Source organism: Pristiophorus japonicus, chromosome 2, assembly GCF_044704955.1.
Source record: "Pristiophorus japonicus isolate sPriJap1 chromosome 2, sPriJap1.hap1, whole genome shotgun sequence".
NCBI lineage: Eukaryota > Metazoa > Chordata > Chondrichthyes > Pristiophoridae > Pristiophorus > Pristiophorus japonicus.
Window position 1 is genome coordinate 259,667,519 of NC_091978.1, and position 22,506 is coordinate 259,690,024.

Below are 22,506 nucleotides of genomic sequence, written 5' to 3' on the forward strand. Positions count from 1 at the left end.
GGAGTATTCGGAACCCAGGAGAGGGCTCTGAGCTAGTTTGAGTGGGTGAGAGCTCAGATGAACAGGACCCCAAGAAAGAATGCAAAAGGCAGGAGGCAACAGAGCAGAGTAGCACTGGGGTAAGTGTAAACCACAAGGTCATAGGAAGGGACAATATGTATGAATATAAAGAGGCTGCAGGAGGGGTCAAAACTAAAAATCATGGTTTAAAACACTCTACCTAAACACACGCAGCATTCAAAGTAAAGTAAATGAGTTGACGGCACAAATCATTACAAATGGGTATGATTTGGTGGCCATTACAGAAACGTGGTTGCAGGGTGCCCAAGACTGGGAATTAAACATACAGGGGTATCTGACGATTCGGAAAGATAGGCAAGAAGGGAAAGGAGGTGGGGTAGCTCTGTTAATAAAGGATGATATCAGGGCAGTTGTGAGAGATGCTATTGGCTCTAATGAACAAATGAATCATTGTGGGTGGAGATTAGAGATAGTAAGGGGAAAAAGTTACTGGTGGGCGTAGTTTATAGGCCCCCAAATAATAACTTCATGGTGGGGCGGACAATAATCAAGGGAATAATGAAGGCATGTGAAAAAGGAACGACAGTAATCATGGGGGATTTTAACCTACATATTGATTGGTCAAATCAAATCGCACGGGGTAGCCTTGAGGAGGAATTCATAGAATGCATACAGGATTGTTCCTTAGAACAGTATGTTACAGAACCTACAAGGGAGCAAGCTATCTTAGATCTGGTTCTGTGTAATGAGACAGGAATAATAAACGATCTCCTTGTAAAAGATCCTCTCGGAATGAGTGATCACTGTATGGTTGAATTTGTAATACAGGTTGAGGGTGAGGAAGTAGTGTCTCAAACGAGCGTACTATGCTTAAACAAAGGAGACTACAGTGGGATGAGGGCAGAGTTGGCTAAAGTAGACTGGGAACACAGACTAAATGGTGGCACAATTGAGGAACAGTGGAGGACTTTTAAGGAGCTCTTTCATAGTGCTCAACAAAAATATATTCCAGTGAAAAAGAAGGGCGGTAAGAGAAGGGATAACCAGCCGTGGATAACCAAGGAAACAAAGGAGAGTATCAAATTAAAAACCAATGCGTATAAGATGGCCAAGGTTAGTGGGAAACTAGAAGATTGGGAAAATTTTAAACGACAGCAAAGAATGACTAAGAAAGCAATAAAAAAAGAAAAGATAGATTCCGAAAGTAAACTTGCGCAAAACATAAAAACAGATAGTAAAAGCTTTTACCGATATATAAACGGAAAAGAGTGACTAAAGTAAATGTTGGTCCCTTAGAAGATGAGAAGGGGGATTTAATAATGGGAAACGTGGAAATGGCTGAGACCTTAAACAATTATTTTGCTTCGGTCTTCACAGTGGAAGACACAAAAACTATGCCAGACATTGCTGGTCACGGGACTGTGGGAAGGGAGGACCTTGAGATAATCACTATCACTAGGGGGGTAGTGCTGGACAGGCTAATGGGACTCAAGATAGACAAGTCCCCTGGTCCTGATGAAATGCATCCTAGGGTATTAAAAGAGATGGCGGAAGTTATAGCAGATGCATTCGTTATAATCTACCAAAATTCTTTGGACTCTGGGGAGGTACCAGCGGATTGGAAAGCAGCTAATGTAACGCCTCTGTTTAAAAAAGGGGGCAGACAAAAGACAGGTAACTATAGGCCGGTGAGTTTAACATCTGTAGTGGGGAAAATGCTTGAAGCTATCATTAAGGAAGAAATAGTGGGACATCTAGATAGGAATAGTGCAATCAAGCAGACGCAACATGGATTCATGAAGGGGAAATCATGTTTAATTAATTTACTGGAATTCTTTGAGGATATAACGAGCATGGTGGATAGAGGTGTACCAATGGATGTGGTGTATTTAGATTTGCAAAAGGCATTCGATAAGGTGCCACACAAAAGGTTACTGCAGAAGATGAAGGTACGCGGAGTCAGAGGAAATGTATTAGCATGGATCAAGAATTGGCTGGCTAACAAAAAGCAGAGAGTCGGGATAAATGTGTCCTTTTCGGGTTGGAAATCAGTGGTTAGTGGTGTGCCACAGGGATCGGTGCTGGGACCACAACTGTTTACAATATACATAGATGACCTGGAGGAGGGGACAGAGTGTATGTAACAAAATTTGCAGATGACACAAAAATTAGTGGGAAAGCGGGTTGTGTAGAGGACACAAAGAGGCTGCAAAGAGATTTAGATAGGTTAAGCGAATGGGCTAAGGTTTGGCAGATGGAATACAATGTCGGAAAATGTGAGGTTATCCACCTTGGAAAAAAAACAGTACAAGGGAATATTATTTGAATGGGGAGAAATTACAACATGCTGCGGTGCAGAGGGACCTGGGGGTCCTTGTGCATGAAACCCAAAAAGTTAGTTTGCAGGTGCAGCAGGTAATCAGGAAGGCGAATGGAATGTTGGCCTTCATTGCGAGAGGGATGGAGTACAAAAGCAGGGAGGTTCTGCTGCAACTGTACAGGATATTGGTGAGGCCACACCTGGAGTACTGCGTGCAGTTTTGGCCACCTTACTTAAGGAAGGATATACTAGCTTTGGAGGGGGTACAGAGACGATTCACTAGGCTGATTCCAGAGATGAGGGGGTTACCTTATGATGATAGATTGAGTAGACTGGGTCTTTACTCTTTGGAGTTCAGAAGGATGAGGGGTGATCTTATCGAAACATTTAAAATAATGAAAGGGATAGACAAGATAAAGGCAGAGAGGTTGTTTCCACTGGTCGGGGAGACTAGAACTCGGGGGCACAGCCTCAAAATACGGGGGAGCCAATTTAAAACCGAGTTGAGAAGGAATTTCTTCTCCCAGAGGGTTGTGAATCTGTGGAATACTCTGCCCAAGGAAGCAGTTGAGGCTAGCTCATTGAATGTATTCAAATCACAGTAGATAGATTTTTAACCAATCAGGGAATTAAGGGTTACGGCGAGCGGGCGGGTAAGTGGAGCTGAGTCCACGGCCAGATCAGTCATGATCTTGTTGAATGGCGGAGCAGGCTCAAGGGGCTAGATGGCCTACTCCTGTTCCTAATTCTTATGTTCTTATGTTCTATACTGCTCAAGGAACCCGTCCCTTATGCACTCTATGAACTCTTAAAGGCTACCCAGACAAATTGGATTTGTCCAATCAATATGGAGATTAAAATCACCCATGATTGTTGCTGTACCCTTTTTACAAGCCCCCACTATTTCCTGGTTTATACTCCGACCAACAGAGTTGCTACTGTTAGGGGGCCTATATACTGCACCCACCAGTGACTTTTTCACCTTTTTAGTCCTTATCTCCACCCAAATTGTTTCAACATCCTGATCATTTGAGCCAATATCGTTTCTCACTATTGCAGTGATTCCATCCTTTATCAATAAAGCTACCCCAGCTCCTTTTCCTTTCTGTCTGTCCTTCCAGATTGTCAAATACCCCTGAATATTTAATTCCCAGTCCTGGTCACCTTGCAACCTCGTCTCTGTAATTGCTATTAGATCATACCCATTTGTATCTATTTGTGCCGTCAACTCATCTATTTTGTTATGAATGCTACGTGCATTTAGAAAAAGTGTCTTTAAATTTGGGGCTAGACTTTCCACTTCACATTGCTGGAACATCACCCATATATCGCCCAAAAGGGCCTGCTATCGCCCATTTTGACCAAAAAGTGGAAATTCAGGCTGGAACATCGCCGGGAAATTATCCCCCCAACTTTCGGCTCACATTGCCGAGCTGAGCGCTGAAGTGATTGCCCGCACATCGCCCAGTGCAACTTGCGGCACATCGCCGGACTGATCGCTCGCCGAGAACATCACTGGAGAATAGTTGCTTTTCTTGGCCCTTCCTCACAGAACTGGGCACTACAGATGCCATTTTGAATTTCGGAGGAAGGGAGTCGGCAGCTAAAAAACTCGAGCTAATAAATTGAGAGTTATTTAAGGGTCTTTTACAGATAGATCCACTCACATTTATACATATTTAATTATACTGATATTAGCTTCATAGATTAGGCATTTTTTTAACTAAAAAGTGCATTTATAGCAAGTGAAAATAATATTATTGATAGTGATGGGGCCTATGGCTTCTCTGCCATTACTCGTAACTGCTCACACGCTGGCTTCTGAAAGGATCAATCGAAGAAGTGGCAGAGTAATGCGGAGACAGAGGAGACGAACGTACAGCCAACGAAGGTACAAAGAAAAGCAATCTTCCTAAACTTGTCTGAAAATGCATGTCTTAGGAGGCTGTGCTTCCAGAAGGAGGTCATCAATGAGATATGCCAGCTCATGAAGGGGGATCTGCAGCCTTCCAGCACCATCAGAATCGCTCTGCCCGTTGAGGTAAAGGTTACTGCGGCACTATCCTTCTATGCATCTGAATGATTTCAAGCTTCAGCTGGCAACATCTGTGGTATATCGCAGGATGAACTTTAAAAACTTCTCTATGACCAGGGAGGCACAGACCGGGAGGGCTTTGGGTTTTTCGAGAATAGCAAACTTCCCCAAGGTGCAGGGAGCAATAGATTGCACGCACATCGTCTGTCAGCTTGCCGTCCTGACCAGAGCAGTTTTGAGTCGCTCCCATTCCCTGATTCTCGGCCTTGGATTTATTAATCAGGGTGTGATAAAGTGCAGCAGACAACTGTTTTGTACAAAGAAGGTTCGGGTTTTATTCAAGAAAATAAATAGCACAAATACACTCCAATAAAACTGTAAAATCTTACAAAAAAAAGGTTCTAAACAATGGGGAATAATTTATTACAGGTAATAAACACAACAGAAATACCTACCACCTCCCACTTACTCTCTAACTAGGTCAAACTAGGGCTCCAGGGATTTATGCTCACCAGATCCTTCCTTTGACAGCTAGGGCTGTTTCGCAGTTTGGGGATTCTTTGGTTATAGCCAGTTTGCCTTGCCGTACCCCGGACGTGGTAGAAGATCTCTGCTGCGTATTGAAGCCAGTTGGGGTGAGTCCGCTGATGTGGTTAGACGCGTTTTGGATTTATCTCTGGTGAGTACCCAATTCTCTTTGTTATCACTAGGGTTTTAAGTTCTTTAGGTAATTTTTACCCGCTGGATAGTCTAGGCACAGATTGTAGTGTGGAAAACTTGCGTGGACCCCGGTTTTCTTGGTGGTTGATTTTCCTGGTTGGTTTTGTTGGTTGCGATGGTCCAGTTGATGGCTGTTACCAAGTCAGTTGGTATTGATGTTCCACTGATTGGTTTTTGAACTTTTTTCTGATGTCGCGATGTTTCTTCCTGTGTTTTCTCACTGTGTGCTCTCGATCTTGATCTTGTCGTTCCAAAGTAATGGTCAGAATAGTTCTTTTGGTACGATAGGCCCTCAGTTATACTCTGAGAGGCTGCTTAATCTTCACGTTTCTTTTGTTTAAGTTTTGACGGGCTAGCTAACTGAAACTTGATTAAATGTTTTAATCTGGCGTGGATAGACTTTGGGATCGCGGTACTCCTTATTTATGAGCTGATGGGCTCTTGTCCATTGTAGTAGCACTGCTTTGGCTTCGGGAAGACTGGGCTGAGTCAGATATTTCTATGCATGTTGAAAAGGTGTTGGAATATTTGGGTCCTGTAGGCGGGGTGGATAATGTTTCTTCCGTGGTCGATTGTTTAAATACTAATGTTTTCTGGGAGCCTGACTATGGTTAAACAGCTCCCCCAGACAAACTGATTAGCTACAATATCTAAATTCTAAAGGTAAAGGTTGATCCCACAGTCTCTGCAGCTTTTCCTCACAGCCCCAAACATGCCTTTTAAAATCCCAAACTTGATTAAGACTCGTAGATTTCTTCCATATGCATTTTAGGATCCTAAATCTTCTGTTTAATAGGCCCAATCGAATTTCCTTTTCAGTGAGTCCAAACACTGGGGAGTTTCCATGAATTTTGGAATCTTACAGTCCCCCATTTAACACTCTTCGCCACAGACTGTCATCTTAAGTGAAAACCTTCCTTGATATATACCTAGCTAAACCCAAACGTACATTCCCCTTTGAAATGTATTGCTACTTACAGGTAAATTCAGTCATTCCAATTACATTACAGCATAGAGGGGGTCCAACGCCCCTCCATTACTCCAGTTTCATAAAAAATACACAGTAAAATACACATAGTACAAACTTTGTACAACACTTGACCTCTGCGCTTTTCTAGCAGGTGGAATCTAAACCGGACCTCACCATGTGACTGTGATTTTATTGCAGCGTTCTATCATATTTTGTGTTTTCCTCCCTGATACAATCCTTAAGTTCAGCTAGGGCTCGTCCAGCAACCTCTGGTGCTGGGATCGACGACCTCTGCCCCTCACCCTGCAGGTAGTACACCATAAATAAAGAATAATCACGAGCTGGCAGATAACTAAAACGTGGGAAGCTATTCTGATCCAGGGAGGGACCTTTATATTTCTGACAATATTCCACCAGGGTGGAACGGTGATATCCGAAATTTCGCCCCCTATCTCAACTGTTTTTTGCTCTAGACTATAGAAATGTTTCTTTGATACTTCTACAGCTTTCAGTAGGGCGGTTAAATGTTTAGGTTTCATATCCAAAGTGTGCAACGTAATCTTATAAATTTGTGAAATTGTTATTTACAGTGAGGCGACTAGTGGAAGGTTCAGGAATGGGAACAATCCATTCTTGGGCCACTTGAACTTCCGCCTCGGGTTTAAAACAAAAACTGCTTTCACTCACCGGACACCAAATGTGTTGTCCATGTTGGTAGTGGGGCGCACTTGTGGTGACACAATATGTCCCACCTCCTATATATACTACCTGTGGAGGAACATGGTCTTATGCCTTTACCTCCATGGTACAGTTGATAGGCTGTGCGCCAGCAGCTTTAAACCCACATTGTGGTCTGGAGTAGGTGTTCAAGTGCTGGGGGCACAGTATTATGTGTGCGCCCAGGCTCCGGCACCCGGAGAGGTCAGTACCCGTCATCGTGTGCTCCCACTTTATAACATAGGGTGGGACCACAGTGAAATGAACATATGCACCTCCTTGAATGATCTCAATATTCTCCACCCTCTATACCAGCGCGGGTCGGGCTGCCCAACCCATAACCAGCATCCTTACAACTATGGTATGGTTGGACCGCCCACAATCTACTGGGATAGGGTAGGCTTCAGAAGCTAGACGGAGCTGACACGGACTCAACAAATTGCTATACGGATGGAGGGTTGCGAGGTGCTTGTTGCTGATCCAAGCGGGGACTTGGCCTTGCTTTAGATCTTCTAGGTTGCTGCGGCCCTCGCCCAGCAACCATGCCCCATATAGCACACACACCTTATTCCTCGCAGCCTGATCTGAGGCATTCCTATCCTCCCGTATAAGTGCATTTACTGTTTTTCCGTGTCTTTCCAACTCAGCAATAATCTCTTCTAAATGGACCATCATAGCCTGGTCCTCGTGTAGCTCTGAGCCTACCACAGTGTTCTCTTCCCTTCGGATTTTCCGTAGTTGGTTTTTTAGACCATTTATTTGCATTTACAGTTCCATATCGTCTGTGCTATTTATCACAGAGGATCCTGTATTATATGCAGTGAAAATATCATTACAGGTTCCCCTCCTTTGTCTTCCTGTGCCCATAGTGCTCCCAGCGTATATTGTGTATAAATCCTCTTTGTCTACGTTGGCAAAATATAATTCGTAAAATTTCCTGAACATTTCTCTGAGTAGGGCCTGGTAGAGCTGCTCTGTCTCCTTCGGGCACCATGCAGGTAAGTGTACTTCTGTAAGGTTTAAGATGACTGAAGCTACTGCATAGTGTACCCCCACCCCCGGTATAATACCTTTTCGGTTGGTACTAACACTAACCCATTACCTGGTCCCTTGGTGGTGGAAGGACACCTCTCTATCACTATCCGTACTGTCGGGGTCGTGGGCAGGGGCTTTCTGGTGCACGAGTTCTGTGGCGTTGACTGGGATCGGGGGATATGCTTCCAAGCTCTGATTCCAGCCCATCCCCTCCCTGTCATCCTGCCAGTGCCTCGCAAACACAATGGATATGCCTGCGGGACAAACCCTCTCTGACCCCCACATGCATACATAGATCCCCTGTTCAGACTCCCACCACTTATCCCAATACACACTCACTCCCCCCTGGGTCCCCGTGATCGTCTGGTAGGTGTCATTCCCCAGTCGTTCCCAGTCGGCTCTATGGTCCCCCGTGTCCTTGCTCAGCTTCCTGAGCCACCACCACCTATCCAGAGGAATCTGCCCCTTACATGTCAAACACACTCGTTTCTCCTCAGTGACACTGACCCATGCTGCAACGACCGGTACCCTGGGGCATGGGATGGAGGCCTCCCCGTAGGTGAGCCCGGACTGGCTGGAGTATCGGGTAGATTTGGAACCCAGCCATCCTGGCCAAATCCCCTCGTGGAAGTAGGCGGCGACTTCCTCCACACTGGTGTACCACCTCCAGCAGTAACAGTGGGTACTCTTCCTCCTGAGTACCCAAAGATACGAGATTCCTCGATGTCACCTCTGTGACCCGCATTCGCCCCCATTAGGGCGAGCAGAAGCAAGGCCCCTCTCATCATTCGGTTCCTTCACTGTAGGGACACAAAATAGATAGCCTTGCTCTTGAGAAAAACAGTTCTCTGGCTTGGCAAAGGTGATCCAGTTCTACAATCTTAAACTTACTTCTACAAATAACACAAATTCTAAAACTGAAACTACCAAAAATCTTAAAACACACTTAAATCAGAAATTCTATGTACATCCTCCACCAGTCTCTGGGCGGCCAGGCTAATTCCTGTTCGGCCTCTGCCTTGTGCGGCCTCTGGGTGTAAGGTGGCCTGTACCTTAGAACTCGGAGAGTTCTTTCCATGGTAGCTGGGGCCTTTCCCGAGTCCCAGATGATCAGGGAATAACCCCCCCTGTGCCCCCTTCTATGTAGCTGCTGAGTCTATGTCCTGCCCTGTGGGTTCCGCGCAGCCTGAGGCCGCAGGCTGGGGACCCTTGTCGTTCTCTTGGCCCACCGCTACCTCTCCTCACCGTTGAAGGCTGCAGGCTGGGGATCCCTATCCCTAGAATGATCCTTGATCTTGGGCATTCTTTTTCGGGCTGAACCACTGAAACTGGGGTGCTGGTGACCATGGTGTCTTTGGCCCTGGTGTACGGGGAGTCCTTCTTAGGGCTCCGGCTACTGGAGGTGCGTCCAAGTCCCAAACAATTGGTGGGATAGCCCCTCCAGTAATACAATTCACTGCCCCCATCTGTACGGTCTGTGAGCCTGCAGCGTCCCCTGTGGGCCTTCCACAGTCGGAGGCTGCTGGCTGAGGATCCCTGTCCTAAAACCCCACTAAGCTGTATGGGACTCCGTTAGACAGAGGTGAGGTGGCGGGGTTATCTGCATAGACGAGAGTGCTTGATGCTCTGGTATCCAGCAGATAAGTCCCCTTCACCTTCTCCACCTCCAGCTGAACACCCGGTCTCTTCCATGTATCCTACTCAGGGGACACAGGTAGAGAGGCTGCGCCGGTTCTAGTCATTGGTCAGTGTTGGATGGGGTGGATGGGGTTTCCCTCCCGATAGCCGTAGCTACCTTCCCTGGGCCACCCAATACAGACCAGAGCGCGGCTACGATCTCCTCGAAGAAAGAGGGAGAGTTCTGCGCTCCGGGTCCGGCCTTTTGGGCAGGTGCTGGGGGTTCCTTAGCTATGTTATCCTTCCAAGGGTTCCTACAATCCTTTCTCCAATGCCCACGTTTCCCACACCCAAAGCAGTTACGCTTGGTATTGGAAGAGATACCCCCTTCCTGGTGCCATTCCCACTTTGCTTGGTGGGGCTTTAACTCATGTACCCCCCCCCCCTTGGGTGGGTTCTCCTCCGTCCCTCGGCTATTCCTAAAACATAGAAACATAAACATAGAAACATAAAGCCAGGGTTAGTTGCCTAACCAGGGTCTCCTCGATAGCCTGGGGGTCTCTGGAGTCAAACCAGAGCTCTGCTTTGGCCTTTATCCTTGGAAGGCTGTTTGCCACCAGGATACAGAGCCAGCGAACCCACTGGTCTCCGACGATGTTATCCCGATTTAAGCTCCCACTACAGGCGCTCTGGAAGACAGGCCACAGCCTGTCTGTGAATGCCTGCGGGATCTCTACTGCAAGATGCAGTGGCCTCTCCACTCGGGAAAACGGGCTGCCATCGTTGAGACCCATAGCCTTCAGGATTTCTTCCTGGATGGCCGTAAATGTACTTTGCCCCCTCTTGGTGTTTGTGGAGAGGGACTGGTACAATCTGCTGTCGATGGAAAACAATAGCATTTTGGCCATTTTGGCGTCATTGTAACCGTTTATCCCCCTCACCTGTTCCACCTCCATGAAGTAGACCGAGGGGTCCCCTTTGTGAGTGAGCTTACCCAGGTGGCTTACCATAGCCCTAAGCTGTTGGGTGCCATGGGGAACCACGAAGTGACCTTCAAGGGGCCACTGGCCCCCACCACTGTCGGGCGGGCCAAACCTTTGCTGCCGGATCGGGCACATTGGCCCCAATCCCGGCCCTTCTCGCATTGGCTCGCCCACCTCTCCCTGCTGCCAAACCGAGCTAAAACCCAGCACCACAGGTGGTGATGGTCCGCAATCCCTGCCCGCCTCACAAATCATTCGCCCTTCCTGCTGCCGAACCAGGTCCAACCCCGGCGCCACAGGTAGTGGTCGAAAGTCTCTCCCCGCTCGTCCCTCCTGCTTTCCAACCGGGTCATTCCCCGGCGCCACAGGTGGCAATTGAACGGTTTTCCCTGCTCTTCCAGGTCCACCTGGGCTTATTAGGCATACCGTGCCTTTAGCCTTGGACAGAGCAAGGTTCAGACTATTTAATTGTTGCTGGCAGGGGGTGTGGTCTCCCGACTCAAACCCCCTAGTGCTTGCTACTGTGTAAGCTGCCTGGACGTCTCTCAATCTCTCCTCCTGCTCTTTACTTATCTTGGTGAGGTGGGCGTTTTCTCCCCGCAACACCAGTTCTTGACCCTTCGCTTCGGTGACCTGGCACTGAAGGTAATCCTGGCGGTTTCTATGTGTTTCCACTAACTATAGTTTTCCTTGCTTTGGCTTGCCTAACTCCTTAAATAATCTCTTCCCCCATGATAGCTCTGGCACTCGAGCATTCCTCGGACTCCCTGAGGTCTGACTCCAGCGACTCGACTTTCTTGTCCAATTGCTGGACCTGACATTGTAGGCAGACTAACCATATTGCTTTCTCCACAGAGCGCTTATGGTCCTTACTCTCAGTCCATTTGGCTGCAGCGTCCACAGGACGCTTAGTGCGCAATAGGTTCAGTACCCATTTCTTTGTTATATTGACTTTCTTGAATATGTAAGAGGAAATCCTCTCTTCCATTTTGCTTCTTTCTTCAAAAACAGTGTCTACTGCATCACACCCTTTTGACCAAGCTCCTGGCTGGCTCGCCATTCTGTAGGGGGTGGTGGGTCTGTCAGCTTGCCTTCCTAGCCAGAGCGGTTTTGAGTCGCTCCCACTCCCTGATTCTCGACCTTGGATTTATTAATCAGGATGTGATAAAATGCAGCAGACAACTGTTTTGTACAAAGAAGGTTTGGGTTTTATTCAAGAAAACAAATAGCACAAATACACTCCAATAAAACTGTAAAATCTTACAAAAAAAGGTTTGCCTTGCCGTACCCCAGACGTGGTAGAAGACTTCTGCTGCATATTGAAGCCAGTTGGGGTGAGTCCGCTGATGCAGTTAGACGCGTTTTGGATTTATCTCTGGTGAGTACCCAATTTTCTTTGTTATCAATAGGGTTTTAAGTTCTTTAGGTAATTTTTACCCGCTGGATAGTCTAGGCACAGATTGTAGAGTGGACCCCAGTTTTCTTGGTGGTTGATTTTCCTGGTTGGTTTCATTGGTTGCGGTGGTCCGGTTGATGGCTGTTACCAAGTCAGTTGGTATTGATGTTCCACTGATTGGTTTTTGAAGTTTTTTTTTCCGATGACGCGATGTTTCTTCCTGTATTTTCTCACGGTGTGCTCTCGATCTTGATCTTATCGTTCCGAAGTGATGGTCAGAATAGTTCTTTTGGTACGATAGGCCCTCAGTTATACTCTCAGAGGCTGCTTAATCTTCATGCCAAATCTAACATTTCTTTTGTTTAAGTTTTGCTGCCCATTGATTTTAAGTGGTCTTCTTTGTTTAAGTTTTGACGGGCTAGCTAACTGAAACTTGATTAAATGTTTTAATCTGGCGTTGATAGATTTTGAGATCATGGTACTCCTTATTTATGAGCTGATGGGCTCTTGTCCATTGTAATAGCACTGCTTTGGCTTCGGGAAGACTGGGCTGAGCCAGATATTTCTATGCATGTTGAAAAGGTGCTGGAATATTTGGGTCCTGTGGGTGGAGTGGATAATGTTTCTTCCATGGTCGATTGTTTAAATGCTAATGTTTTCTGGGAGCCTGACTATGGTTATACAGCTCCCCCAGACAAACTGATTAGCTACAATATCCAAATTCTAAAAGTAAAAGTTGATCCCACCCCTCTGTCTCTGCAGCTTTTCCCCAAAGCCCCAAACATGCCTTTTAAAATCCCAAACTTGATTAAAACTCATAGATTTCTTCCATATGCATTTTAGGATCCCAAACTTGCTGTTTAATAGGCCCAAATCGAATTTTCTTTTCAGTGAGTCCAAACACTGGGGGGTTTCCACGAATTTTGGAATCTTAAACCCTTTAAAGAATCCAGAGGTGTTTTGTAACAGAAAGGGCTTCCACTCCCTGAATGTGCAGCTCTTTGTCGACCACAACCAAATAATCATGAAAGTAAATGCTACATTTACAGGCAGCATCCATGATGCGCACATCCTGCGTGGGAGTGCTATCTCGGATCTGTTTGTCAATCAGCCAGAAGGTCACGGTTGGATGCTGGGGGATAAAGGATATGGCCTTGCCAGCTGGCTGATGACCCCATTGCATAATCCCGTTACTGAAGCCGAGAAGTGTTACAACGAAAGCCACATAGCAACATGCAACATCGTCGAAAAGACAATTGGAGTCCTAAAGCAGCGCTTCAGATGTCTGGACCACTCTGGTGGCAGCCTACAGTACCATCCTGACCAGGTCACTGAGTTTATTGTGGTGTGTTGCATGTTGCATAATCTATCTATAAGGAGAGGACAACAATTGCCAGATGGGGCTGCTGGTCCACCTCCAGAAGGAGTGGAGGTGGAAGAGGCAGATGGCGAGAAGCAGGAGGAGGAGGTGGCTAGTGAGGACCTTGGGGAGTACAATCAGCCTGCTGATAAAGCCATGGTCCCTCAACCACAACCGCCCCCAACCACCCAGAAGACTGGAGAAACCCCATGGGAGTTACGCAGCTTCAAAGCTGTTGTGCCAGCACCTCATAAATGAACACTTTGCATGAACTTACATTGGGGACAGTCACAGTTACAGCTACAGTTACGGTTAGACAAAAGTTGCATTTGCGTTGAGTTACGTTTTAGCCTTGCCTGCTGTGCCCTGGCCTGGCATTGTTGTACAAAAGTTGTATTAATGCTTAATTTATATTATAAGACAATGCACAATAATTGTTAAATTCCATAAAAAATGTATTACTTTAACAAGAATTTTATTGTAATTTTTAACCCACCCCAACTATAAACAAACATTAACAGTAACAGAATTATTAAGGTAACAAAACAATAAAAAAACAATTTTAGCAAAAACATCCCCCTTCCCTACCTGGACCTGCGGCCATGTTTCCCTCCAGATCCTTTCCCCCCCCCCCCCGTATCTTAAGCTCATCCGCCCAGTTTTCTCCCCAGAGACCGAAACGAAGTTGGCCTGCAGTGGGCAACGGAAAGACTTCCTGCTGTGGTGGGGTGTTGGAGTGGAAGATGAAGCTGTCGGATCATCTTCTGAGTCAGGAGGAAGTGGTTCCTCCGTACTCGCTTGAGTGCTCGGGGTGATACTCCGATGTAACACGACACCTTGGGGTGCAGCGCAGTGTATGACAGAATCGTACCAAGTCAGCATGGATTTATGAAAGGGAAATCATGCTTGACGAATCTTCTGGAATTTTTTGAGGATGTAACTAGCAGAGTGGACAAGGGAGAACCAGTGGATGTGGTGTATTTGGACTTTCAAAAGGCTTTTGACAAGGTCCCACACAAGAGATTAGTGTGCAAAATCAAAGCACATGGTATTGGGGGTAATGTATTGACGTGGATAGAGAACTGGTTGGCAGACAGGAAGCAGAGAGTCGGGATAAACGGGTCCTTTTCAGAATGGCAGGCAATGACTAGTGGAGTGCCGCAGGGCTCAGTGCTGGGACCCCAGCTCTTTACAATGTACATTAACGATTGAGATGAAGGAATAGAGTATAATATCTCCAAGTTTGTGGATGACACTAAACTGGGTGGTGGTGTGAGCTGTGAGGAGGAAGCCAAGAGGCTGCAGGGTGACTTGGGATAGGTTAGGTGAGTGGGAAAATACATGGCAGATGCAGTATAATATGGATAAATGTGAGGTTTTCCATTTTGGAGGCAAAAACACGAAGGCAGAATATTATCTGAATGGCGGCAGACTAGGAAAAGGTGAGGTGCAACAAGACCTGGGTGTCACTGAAAGTGGGCACGCAGATACAGCAGGCGGTAAAGAAGGCAAATGGTATGTTGGCCTTCATAGCTAGGGGATTTGAATATAGAAGCAGGGAGGTCTTAATGCAGCTGTACAGGGCCTTAGTGAGGCCTCACCTTGAATATTGTGTTCAGTTTTGGTCTCCTAGTGTGAGGAAGGACATTCTTGCTATTGAGGGAGTGCAGCGAAGGTTCACCAGACTGATTCCAGGGATGGCTGGGCTGTCATATGAGGAGAGACTGGATCAACTGGGCCTTTATTCACTGGAGTTTAGAAGGATGAGAGGGGATCTCATAGAAACATATAAGATTCTGATGGGACTGGACAGGATCGATGCGGGAAGAATGTTCCCGATGTTGGGGAAGTTCAGAACCATGGGACATAGTCTTAGGATAAGGGGTAGACCATTTAGGACTGAGATGAGGAGAAACTTCTTCACTCAGAGAGTTGTTAACCTGTGGAATTCCCTGCCGCAGAGAGTTGTTGATGCCAGTTCACTGGATATATTCAAGAGGGAGTTAGATATGGCCCTTACGGTTAAGGGATCAAGAGGTACGGAGAGAAAGCAGGAAAGGGGTACTGAAGGAATGATCAGCCATGATCTTATTGAATGGCGGTGCAGGCTCGAAGGGCCGAATGGCTTACTCCTGCACCTATTTTCTATGTTTCTAAGTTTCTATGTTCAGCCAACAGCGCCCATGCCACAGGGCCTTGGTAGCGACGGTCTGCTCACGCATCTCTTCCAGTGTGTGCCATACTACTTCCAGTAGCTCGGCTTGCACAGCAGACACCCGTAAACTGAGTAAAACCCTGGAGAAGCTCGCGACCGTCTCCGAGCACAGGGAGATCAAGCCCTCTAACTGATCGACCATGGGAGGCGATTGCAGACCTCGCTGATCCGCCCTCCGTGGGACCGGCATGCGCAATGTGCCTTGGCGTTGCCGGATGCACGCCGCTTGGTCCCAGTGCCTCTACCGTTGTTGCTGCTCCTCCTCCTTCTCTGGTTCATTGGTGGTGGTGTCGTTCTCCTCCTCCTCCTCACCAGGTGCAAGTGGCACCTCCATTTGCGTCTCAGGTTGACCTTAAAAGCACATTTGAGCTTATTACAGAGCTTATTAGAACATAAGGGTACACATTACAAGAGACGTTACATATTAATACATGGATTTCACTGCCCCAGAAAGCTGAAGCCGCTGCATCCCCTGCTCTTATTGCTTCTTATGCACAAAGACTGCATGCATGGCATGACATGACATCATTCGTATATTGCATTATAATTACAGGGTGTTACATTACTTTTTAAAACTGTTTGACACATTACTCACGAGGCGCATAGCTGGCTCCACAAGACCGCAGGTGGTGGTCGAACGGCATTCATGGCCCACCAGCGCGGCTGCAGGCTCCTCGAGATCAGCAAGGGTTTGCAGCTGAGCAGTGCCGCCTCCGGTGCACCTCTGCTCACTGCGGTTGCTAGATATCTTCTTTTGCAAACGGGAAATGAGCATCGCATAAGCTAATTGACTAGGTAGTATCATGGAAACACAACAGTTTAAAATGTTACATGCAATTCGGATCATGCACGGTTGAAACAAAGCTCAGCATGTTTGGGAGCTACAGCTTGACACATATACATCTCTCTATACTGCAGCAGCCAGAGACTTAAAAAGGGCACGGGTTCATAGCCTTGTTCATACACTAGCAGGGAATATGTATATATGTACGCATGTATGTATGCATGCATTTATGTATGTAAATAATTTACAACAATTAATTAAATTATTAAAATATAAAACCTGTACTTACTCTTGCTCATGATACCAGGCTGTTCCAGCGTTTGTGGCACTGGTCAGGCCCCCTCGCCTCATGGAACGCTGAAGAGATGACGTCAGCTATTTGAGCCAAAACTTTTCTGTAAACCCGGGTGGAAGTTTTCCACTGCCACCCTGGGTTAATTCAGCCCACCTTTTTTGGACCTCTTGTACGAGGGCCTCATTAATTTCTTCGGGAAAGGGCTTTGCCCTCTTCCGATCACCCTCCACATATTCAACGGAAGAAATCTCATTATAATTATTTAAATAGGAGATTAAATAGTATTATTCTCTCGATCTCAGCTTACTCCTCTCCTCTCTCTCTCCCCCAACAGCCTTCTGCGCATATGTGGATGAACCCTGACCTCCCAAAACGTGGGAAAACCGATCACCAAAAAAAAAAAATCGCATGCGCAGAAGGCCTTTGCTAGGGAAGCTTTTGCCTTCCACATCGCTGGCCGTTCGCTGGGCCCACATTACATCGCTGACCTTTTGCATTGCCCATTTCACATCGCCGATCGCCAAGTGGAAAATCATGACCCAAAAAGTGGGCAATGTTCCAGCGATCGGTAAGGCTGAGACATCAACCATCACTGGAACATTGCCCATTTTTTTGGGCGATAGCGAGCAAAGTGGAAAGTCGAGCCCTTGGTTGTTTACCCTGTTTTCCTGCTTGTTTCTTCTCTCCTTCAAATTCACTTTTTTTATTTTTCCTTTCTAATTCCAGCTTTACTCCTCTCCCTACTGAATCTATTTTCAGGTTTCCATCCCCCTGCCACGCTAGTTTAAACCCTTCCCAACAGCACTAGCAAACCCCCCACCCCGCGAGGATACTGGTCCCGGCTCTGTTGAGGTGCAACCCGTCCGGCTTGTATAGGTCCCATCTCCCCCAGAAGCGGTCCCAATGCCTCAGGAAACTAAAGCCCTCCCGCCTGCACCATCTCTCCAGCCATGTATGCACCTGCTTTATCCTCCTATTTCTGTACTCAGTAGCTCTTGGCACCGGGAATAATCCCGAGATTACTACCATTGAGGTCCTGCTTTTTAATCTCTCTCCCAGCTCCCTAAACTCTGCCTGGAGGACCTCATCTCTTTTTCTACCTATGTCATTGGTCCCGCAATGGACCACGATCTCTGGCTGTTCACCCTCTCCCCCCAGAATTCCCTGCAGCCGCTCAGTGACATCCTTGACCCTGCCACCAGGGAAGCAACATGCTATCCTGCAGTCACGTCTGCGGCCACAGAAACGCCTGTCTGCTCCCCTGACTATTGAATCCTCTACCGCTATAGTTCTTCCATTCTTCTTCTTCCCCTCCTGTTCAGCTGAGCCACATGTGGTGCTGTGGATTTGGCTCTGGCTGCACTGCCCAGAGCCACCATAGCCCTTACCGGTACACAGAACAGAGTACCGGTTAGAGAGTGAGATGGACTCAGGGGACTCCTGCACTACCTGCCTAATCCTCCTCTTCTGTCCGGCGGTCACCCAATCCCGATCTACCTGCACATTCTTAAGCTGCGGGGTGACCGCCTCAAGAAACGTGCCACTTTGGTGGCAAAAACACAAAGGCAGAATATTATCTGAATGGCGGCAGATTAGGAAAAGGGGAGGTGCAACGAGACCTGGGTGTCATGGTACATCAGTCATTGAAAGTTGGCATGCAGGTACAGCAGGTGGTGAAGAAGGCAAATGGTATGTTGGTCTTCATAGCTAGGGGATTTGAGTATAGGAGCAGGGAGATCTTACTGCAGTTGTACAGGGCCTTAGTGAGATCTCACCTGGAATATTGTGTCCAGTTTTGGTCTCCTAGTGTGAGAAAGGATGTTCTTGCTATTGAGGGAGTGCAGCGAAGGTTCACCAGACTGATTCCCGGGATGGCAGGACTGACATAAGGAGAGACTGGATCGACTGGGCCTGTATTCACTGGAGTTTAGAAGGATGAGAGGGGATCTCATAGAAACATATAAAATTCTGACGGGACTGGACAGGTTAGATGCAGGAAGAATGTTCCCGATGTTGGGAAAGTCCAGGACCAGGGACATAGTCTAAGGATAGGGGGTAAGCCATTTAGGACCGAGATGAGGAGAAACTTCTTCACTCAGAGTTGTTAACCTGTGGAATTCTCTACCGCAGAGAGTTGTTGATGCCAGTTCATTGGATATATTCAAGAGGGAGTTAGATATGGCCCTTACGGCTAAAGGGATCAAGGGGTATGGAGAGAAAGCAGAAAAGGGGTACTGAGGTGAATGATCAGCCATGATCTTATTGAATGGTGGTGCAGGCTCGAAGGGCCTACTCCTGCACCTACTTTCTATGTTTCTATCCACGTAGCTGTCTCACAGATGCACCGCAGTGATTCTGGCCGCCGCTCAAGCTCCAAGACGCGGAGCTCAAGTTGGTGCAGCTGGAGACACCTCTTGCACACGTGGTCGTCCCGGTTGCGCGAAGCATCCAGGTTGTGCAATCCACGGTACTGAGCTGCCCTGCCATCCCCCTAGTTACACACGGAACTATCAAGTAGAACTAAACTCTAAACCTTAGCAAAACACACCCAGCAACTTCTCAGCAATCAGCTGATTTAACTAACCTTTATTTAAAGATTAAGTACTAACTTAACAGAAAAAAAAAACTCAGCTACTTCCCTTGTGCCGTCACTTTTATACTCTGACGTCCCTTTCGAATGTTGCCTGTAGAGCCTTGCCTTTTAAGCCTCCGCCTCAGCTCCTGCTGCTGCTCTCACGCAGGTCCGCTGCCTGTGTGAAATATCACTTAACTCTTCCTCTTCTCTGAATTCCCACTCTTTCCAAATTCCCAAATAAACCACTTTGTTTAACTCCTCTCTGTTCAGGTGGAGTCCTTCCCATCAGTAGAGCTATTTCCTGCCCCATGAAAAGGAACCCCTTTCCCATACCAGCCCTTTCTGCTCGTCTCCACAATGCTTCAATTTCCTATTCTGTCCACTGTCCCTTTCATTCCTCTAAACTCACCACATAACTCAAAAGTCTCTTTCCATTTGAATCATTCCTTTTAGATTGCTTGCTTAAGATTGATAATATCCCTTTGGTTCTGGTTTCCTGCCTCGTATCATCCCCTTCGGTTTGATCCACATCAGAGGTTCTCCCTTCCCACTCTTTTTCTCCAAATCGCATTGTAATTCTGGTAACATATTTGAAACAAATGAATACTTTTGTATAAACAGTGGGGAATATCTTATAATTGCATATGGGAGTTCCTCCTAATGTCAGAGTGGCCATTTTCCTGCCCACTTATTGCCTCCTGAATTCTCCCATCAACCATTCCTTTATCTTACAGGGAAGTCAGGAATGTTGGTGCTCCATATGCAAGCATGAACACAATCTTCAGCATACAAACCCAGTCCAAGCCTTGATGTGACAGCACATGGCAATGATGGAAGGGAAAGTAGGTGTGGACAACAGGTGGGCAATCTTCGACATGGAGGAAGAAGCATCTCAAGAGATGAAAGTTAGCTAGAAAATAATTGCTCTGTGGTTAATTTCTGAAAGTGTGAAAAATTATTTTGTAACCTGATGAATTTTGAACAAGTTATCTGAGAATGATGCAAAATCTAAATTTGGCAGACTTCACCTCTCCTCCCATTCCCTCTAATTTTTCTCGTTCTACTGTCAAAGGATATTTTCCATTTCAAAAGTGCAGCTCACTTAAATGCTGTTCATACGTATGAGTGTTTAAATTTATAACCATTAGGAACTATGACAAAAGTAAGATCCCATTACCAAAGTTATTCTGATAAAATGTTTGAATTTTCAGCAGTTTCAGGCTGGAGACAAAAATAATTCAATCATAAAACAGTGCCGTGTGATTGGTTCACCCTGCATACAACTGATAAATAATTAACTATGCTTGAATGGCAAGATAGTCAAAATCATGAAAACATTGTTAATAATTTTCTGGGACATAAATCTGTTCTGTTCAAATAAAAGATTCAGTTTCAAAAAAAATTGATCAGTTTAAAACTACTGAAAGGGGAGTTGGCGTGAATTCCCAACAAACATTGTAGATTAATTAGGCTCCCACAATCGTTAAGAAAAGAAACTCTAAAAAAATTACAATAACTTGAGTCCTTAAACATTGGAATCCTTTTATTTTGTCCACTCATGGAGCTAGATGGGTGTCTACTGTCAATATGTAATGATACATATGAACAATGAGCCTTGAGCCTGTCCCACACAATTGCGATACCCGTGTACCACAATATATACTCTCCACCCAACCCGAAACCATGTGATCGCCTGGGAGAAGCAAAAAAGATTAAAAACCCAGGTCAATTTGGGGAGGAAAATTTCTCTCTGAACCTAGGTCCGAACCATTTAAGTGATCGAAACTAGTCCAGATGACTCTGGCCCTGAATTCCCTGCAGTACCTACCTTCTGTAAGAGGTGATCTCCATCCCAGCCAGAAACATGTCCAGCTCTTTCTTGAAGGAATTCATCGAATCAGCATCCACCGCATGAGAAGGCAGCCTGTTCCAGAGGTCCACTATTTCTGGGACGAGAACCAACTCCTGACATCCAACCTTGATCTGGCTTATACAACTTACATTTGTGATCCCTGGTCCTCCCTTACCTATTTAATTGGAACAAACTGGCAACTGGAACACAATCTATTCCTTTCATTATCTTATAAACCTCAATCAGGACCATCCCCCTATGATTCTCTAAAGTGTAGTCACTACTTTTTTAGTTTATCTTGATAACTAAGGTGCTTTAAATTGGGAATTAGTCTAGTGCCCTCCTCTGCACCCTTTCTAAAGCCTCAATATCACTCACCATGTGAGAAGACCAACACTGGACACAGTATTGCAATTTAGGCCTTACTAAGGTCTTGTACAGGACAAAATATTATGCCTCATCTTGTACTCAATTATCCTATGGATGCACCCCAACACCCTAATTGCTCTAGCTATCGCTTCACAACATTCTTATAGAATGCCCAAATGTCTGTCTATCTCCACCTTCTTTAAAGCTTTTCCCTGAAGGGTGTCTGAAGGTTGAGCATTTTCCCTTCCCAGATGCAAAACAATGCACTTATCCAAGCTATACATCATTTGCGGTCATGAGCAACAGTCTCAACACAGTTATGACTGTTACTTATATGCTTGTTTGTCTTTTATTTAATAAACTCAAGTAATATTTTTAACTTAAATGAGGTCTGAAAGTGATGCTCCTGTTTTCAAAGACAGGAGTGAGATCTTAAGAAAGTACAAGTCTAGTAGCCAAAAGCAATTACCAGATTGGGTTTGCTGTGTTTTCTCCCAGGCATGTTACCAAAAGCTTACCTAGATTTTAAGCCAAGGATGTAGAGAAGTAATAGAGAGTTGGGACTCAGCCAAGGGAGTGATGAGTTAAAAGAGTCAAACTAATGTAGGATAAAATGTTAGAAAAGGCCCAATACCACAACAGGAACAGTATTAAAAGATAAACTCATTGCTCGTTCGAATTTTAATAGGTGACCTATTAGCTGCCAGAATTTTTAAATGTGTGGTTAACAATTTTGACCATAGGTTTTCAAAGGTCTGCTAGTCAGATTTCTGCCTAAATTTGACATGCCAGACCCAAAGAAGCCATCAGACACCGAAAACATTCCCCACCCAGAGATAAGTGCTGCCAACTGTAAAAAGCATTCTTTCACACTTTCACATTGTGTGATGAAAGACAGACGACAACCCGTACTTCATTAACATAGGAGACAAAAAGAAATATCTGCTCCATAATAAAAGGAAAATTGAAGCCTCTGTTACCAGTCAGAGAAACCCACTTTTTTTCTTCACTTGCTGACGGTACCAGCATGCAATTTGTTACTGTATACTAAAACATTTCCTGTACTGTTTTCACTTGGGTAGCTGACAATTTTTTGACGGTTAAGGTCCCTGGGAGAGTCAACATTTTATAGGGGATCTTCCCCACTCCCCCAGATTGCAAAGTTTGGAAATCACTGCTTTTGGCTGGATCACATTCGTTTTATGCAAATGTAACAAATATAGTCCCAATGATTACCTCCTT